The sequence below is a fragment of the Danio aesculapii genome, chromosome 2 (genome assembly GCF_903798145.1).
Source record: "Danio aesculapii chromosome 2, fDanAes4.1, whole genome shotgun sequence".
Taxonomy (NCBI): domain Eukaryota; kingdom Metazoa; phylum Chordata; class Actinopteri; order Cypriniformes; family Danionidae; genus Danio; species Danio aesculapii.
Genome location: NC_079436.1, coordinates 57,193,713 through 57,199,843, shown reverse-complemented (window position 1 = coordinate 57,199,843; position 6,131 = coordinate 57,193,713).

Here is a 6,131-nt window from a genome sequence, read left to right as displayed (position 1 = left end):
AAATATCAAGCCAAACTCTGTCTCAAACTTATTTGTCACCATTACAGGCTCTGCTAGCATATTTTTGCTTTGATTAGCAGTTATTTTATACATAATGTATTTTTAGATTTTCGCTAAATGCACTGTTTCTTTCACTAATACAGAGGAACATGAAACAAATAAGCCAGAAACAGTTCAGCATTGTGAGCATAGACAGAGGATCAGCAAATAAATGGAGAACATTCAATTAAAACTGACATAAACAATGTCAGACATGGCAAAAAAGACATGTTGTTATAGGCTGATGCAGCTTTTTAATAAACAACTTTTTGCCAATACTGATATTTGTCACGTGAAAATGATCAACACAAACACAACTTCTTCTATGTTTGAGCAATCCAAAATTTAATTAGACCAATATATACTTGTTTACAATGATAAACAGACAAGAAAGTGACAAAATGCATTTAAAATAACAAATAGTTATACGAAAAACCCACCAACACCCATTTAAAAATAAGATATCCCCATTTAAATTATAAAAATAAACTGTTACAGTACACCTCTTTAACTCTGATTATCTGTAAATGCAACAGAAAAGTGGTACTTTGTTTGTATTTATCTGGATTATTGTCTATGCAAGAGATTAGCTGGAACAGAAAGACAAAGATCACAGTGAGTATAAAGATTTAAGACTAAAGTAATCATAAAGACTTCATGATTTATTGAATGTGACCTGCTGCATTTATCTAAACGGCTGTCAGTGCTTAATACCCTACTGAAAAAAACTGCTTAAACCAGCCTAGGCTGGTTGGCTGGTTTTAGCTGGTCGACCAGCCTGGTTTTAGAGGGGTTTTGGCCGTTTCCAGGCTGGTTTCCAGCCATTTCCTGCCTGGTCTTAGCTGGTCAGGCTGGAAAATGACCAGCTAAAACCAGCTTGACCAGCCTAGCCAGGCTGGGAGTCCAGCCACTACCAGCTATGTCCAGCTTAAACCAGACTGGTCAAGCTGGTTTTAGCTGGATTAAGCTGGTCATTTTCCAGCCTGACCAGCTAAGACCAGGCAGGAAATGGCTGGAAACCGGCCTGGAAATGGCCAAAACCCCTCTAAAACCAGGCTGGTCAACCAGCTAAAACCAGCCAACCAGCCTAGGCTGGTTTTAGCTGGATTTTTCAGCAGGGTAATAATGTCACATTGAGTTCTTTAGTTTTGTGAGGAGAAGGATATGTATTTTATTTCATTATAAAGGATAAAGCCATGTGTGGATGCTCTGAGAGTTTTTTTTTCAGATACCAGTTTCAATAAACAATATCTGTCTCTTGTTCACTTGAACCTTTTAAATGAAACGGGTCACATTTTTAAGCCTTTTTACATTAGCAGAGTTTGCTAGCTAAATTAGCTCAATTTAACATTAATAATAATAATACAAATAATACCTTTTATTTTAGGCACCTTTCAGAGCACTCAATGACACCTTACAATATGTCATAAAATCATAACATTCATGTTATTAAAAAAATGTTGGATTGTGCAAGACATTATTATACAACTCACTGCCTGTAGTTTACTGTCATTTTTAATGTCTGCCCTTTCACATGCTATAGCCAATATGTCTACACCTAGGCCTGGGCGATATTGCAAAAGATGTATCACAATATGATATTATCACGTTTCATATAATTCGGTATTAATAATTATTGAATATCTTTTATAATCAGTTTAGGAATAATAGGATTTTTTGACATAAACAATCTCAGACATGGCAAAAAAATATGTTTTGTTATAGGCTGATGCAGCTTTTTAATAAACAACTTTTTGCCAATACTGATATTTGTCACGTGAAAATGATCAACACAAACACAACTTCTATGTTTGAGCAATCCAAAATTTTAACCAATATATACTTGTTTACAATGATAAACAGACAAGAAAGTGACAAAATGCATTTAAAATAACAAATAGTTATACTAAAAACACACCAACACCCATTTAAAAATAAGATATCCCCATTTAAATTATAAAAATAAATTGTTACAGTACACCTCTTTGACAACCACTTTATTTTAATTTACCAACATTATTAAGACAAATAGTCAAAAACAAAGTTTTAATCGTCAAAAACAAAATGTTTTCTTTTTGCAAACTAGCCGCTCTGCCGTTAGCGCCATGCTCCCGGCCCTCCGCAGCTCCACGCTTTGAGCTGCGGTGGGCCTGGAGCTGCATTCAGCAGATTTGTTGTCCTATGTGAGTGTGAATGTTTTCCAGGGATCTCTGGTGGTTAGAATGCTGGTGATCGTGACAAAACCAATGCTGCAGTTCAGATGCAAGTTCATGGAGAGAATTAAAAAGCACTGCAGTGTTTGTCTCCGGTAATTAGTCTACCGTTACTGAAATATGTAATAAAAATAATAATAATAATAATACATTTTATTTTTTCTCAGACTCAAAGCGCTAACAAGAGCATCAGAACCAATGGGCGTAGGTTTGCACTTGACATTGGTGGGGACTGGGGACGAGTGAATCCAATCCCCCCACACCCCCGGCAAGAATGAATATTGTTTTTTTTTTAATATACATTATATATTTTATATATTGCAATTAATTATTTAACTGCTATAAACATGTATTATTAATTAATCCTCTCTGCATACATTTTATTAAGTTAAACTAAATAGTCAGGCACGTAGCTGAGGGGGTTCAGGTGGTTTGAAAGACCTAAAGTTGGATTATTATTATTATATTTGAATTTATCTTATTATTCAAATGACCAAATTCTCACTGAGGAAGGTTGAAGGCGCTGGCCAGTTTGTTATTTGCCAGTAGGCTTCAGTTTTTAATTTAATAAAGTTTAATCTAATAAAGTTTTAACAGAAAATTATGATTAAAAAAATTTATTTAAAAAAATAAGCATATTTTCGTATATGAATAGTTTAGATGCAAAAACTTCTAAATGCCATTTAATATTTTCTTCTAAAATTAGCATTTTTCTCCAACTCCTGTGTGTGGATTTTACTTTTATAGTGACGAATACGTCCTTTCCATTGCCTTTAAAGTGAAATAACTGAACATAAATATACAAGGCTGAGAAAATGCTCCTTTTACATGGCATTTAGAGGTTTGGGCATCTGAACTCTTCATTTCTTTATTCTAAGAATTTAAAGTTCTCATTCAAAGTATTTTTATTATTTCTAAAACTTACAGTTTAAATGCACATGAAAATAAAGCAATTTGACAAAATGGTAGGAAATATTTTTGGTACATCAAAAAGTGTAGATATAATAACTATCCTACAAGATAATCCAGCAAAATGAGTTCTTAATATGTCAATAAAATGTAATATTTATTCCTCAATTAAACAGAATAAATAATTAATCAGGTGATTAACTGCAAAACAGAAAACAGATAACCCCTTTCAATAAGCTGGCTACAGGCCTGAAAGTGTAATGTTAAAATAATGTTTATTAACTGATTAAGAGAGAGTTTAATAAAGACTTTCATTTATTTTTCGTACGAATTAAACATGTCTCATCATATAGGCTGAAGGTTTTCTGACAAAATGTTTCAACCCAAATTGGAGATGTTACTCTAAAAGACTAAACTGGCAGGGTCATATACTTTTACAGGTATTTATTGTGCAGTTAGCTTTCAGGGAATATTGTTCACAGACTATATCAGTCTGCTATAACATTTGACTGACCGTAAAAGTGGTGAAAACACTAGCAATAGCGGCATCATCATGATGGCCTCATTCAGTAGCGAACTTGAGTTCATGTGACACACTTTTCGTTGAAAAAAGCTCTTTATGGCCACCTTTTCTTTGCTACCGCCATCCTCACTTGTGCATGTCACACACATCGCAGTTGTTTCGGCCCTGCTTGTATCTGAAAGCAGCCTCTCACATGACAGCAGGGAAAGGCACAGCCAATCATAATGTTCATTTGTGTTTGGGGGGTGGTGCGACTCGAGGAGAGAACGTGATTTAACCCTTTCGGCATGTCTACGTTTATATTGACAGCGCGATGTTTTTTAAGATAATTAAATTATTGGTGGGGACATTTCAGTAGTTGGTAGATATTGGTGAGGACATTTCAGTAGTTGGTGGATATTGGTGGGGACATTTCAGTAGTTGGTGGATATTGGTGGGGACATTTCAGTAGTTGGTAGATATTGGTGAGGACATTTCAGTAGTTGGTGGATATTGGTGGGGACATTTCAGTAGTTGGTGGATATTGGTGGGGACATTTCAGTAGTTGGTGGATATTGGTGGGGACATTTCAGTAGTTGGTGGATATTGGTGGGGACATTTCAGTAGTTGGTGGATATTGGTGGGGACATTTCAGTAGTTGGTGGATATTGGTGGGGACATTTCAGTAGTTGGTAGATATTGGTGGGGACATTTCAGTAGTTGGTGGATATTGGTGGGGACATTTCAGTAGTTGGTAGATATTGGTGGGGACATTTCAGTAGTTGGTGGATATTGGTGGGGACATTTCAGTAGTTGGTGGATATTGGTGGGGACATTTCAGTAGTTGGTAGATATTGGTGGGGACATTTCAGTAGTTGGTGGATATTGGTGGGGACATTTCAGTAGTTGGTAGATATTGGTGGGGACATTTCAGTAGTTGGTGGATATTGGTGGGGACATTTCAGTAGTTGGTAGATATTGGTGGGGACATTTCAGTAGTTGGTGGATATTGGTGGGGACATTTCAGTAGTTGGTAGATATTGGTGGGGACATTTCAGTAGTTGGTGGATATTGGTGGGGACATTTCAGTAGTTGGTAGATATTGGTGGGGACATTTCAGTAGTTGGTGGATATTGGTGGGGACATTTCAGTAGTTGGTAGATATTGGTGGGGACATTTCAGTAGTTGGTAGATATTGGTGGGGACATTTCAGTAGTTGGTGGATATTGGTGGGGACATTTCAGTAGTTGGTAGATATTGGTGAGGACATTTCAGTAGTTGGTAGATATTGGTGGGGACATTTCAGTAGTTGGTAGATATTGGTGGGAACATTTCAGTAGTTGGTAGATATTGGTGGGGACATTTCAGTAGTTGGTAGATATTGGTGGGGACATTTCAGTAGTTGGTGGATATTGGTGGGGACATTTCAGTAGTTGGTAGATATTGGTGGGGACATTTCAGTAGTTGGTGGATATTGGTGGGGACATTTCAGTAGTTGGTGGATATTGGTGGGGACATTTCAGTAGTTGGTGGATATTGGTGGGGACATTTCAGTAGTTGGTAGATATTGGTGGGGACATTTCAGTAGTTGGTAGATATTGGTGGGGACATTTCAGTAGTTGGTGGATATTGGTGGGGACATTTCAGTAGTTGGTGGATATTGGTGGGGACATTTCAGTAGTTGGTAGATATTGGTGGGGACATTTCAGTAGTTGGTAGATATTGGTGGGGACATTTCAGTAGTTGGTAGATATTGGTGGGGACATTTCAGTAGTTGGTGGATATTGGTGGGGACATTTCAGTAGTTGGTAGATATTGGTGGGGACATTTCAGTAGTTGGTAGATATTGGTGGGGACATTTCAGTAGTTGGTAGATATTGGTGGGGACATTTCAGTAGTTGGTAGATATTGGTGGGGACATTTCAGTAGTTGGTAGATATTGGTGGGGACATTTCAGTAGTTGGTAGATATTGGTGGGGCCACATCCCCTCCGTCCACCCTAAATCTACGCCCCTGATCACAACACAGTGAAACATGAAATATAAAAAATACAGATTAAAAGAAAGCCTCAGAAGTTACAAGCACTAATAAAACGATGAGTTTTAAGAAGTTTCTTAAAACACTCCAGGGAACTGGCGTTCCTGATGTTGGGAAGAGCATTCCACAATTTAGGTGCATGGAAATTTTTTCCCCAATTTCTGTTTAACCGAGAGCAGATTTTTTCAGCACATTTCTAATCATAATTGTTTTAATAATTCATCTCTAATAACTGATTTATTTTATCTTTGTCATGATGACAGTAAATAATACTTGATTAGATCTTTTTCAGGACACTTCTATACAGCTTAATGTGACATATAAACGCTTAACTAGGTTAATAAGGTTAACAAGGCAGGTTAGGGTAATTAGGCAAGTTATTGTATAACGATGGTTTGTTCTGTAGACCATTGAAAAAAATATAGCTATTA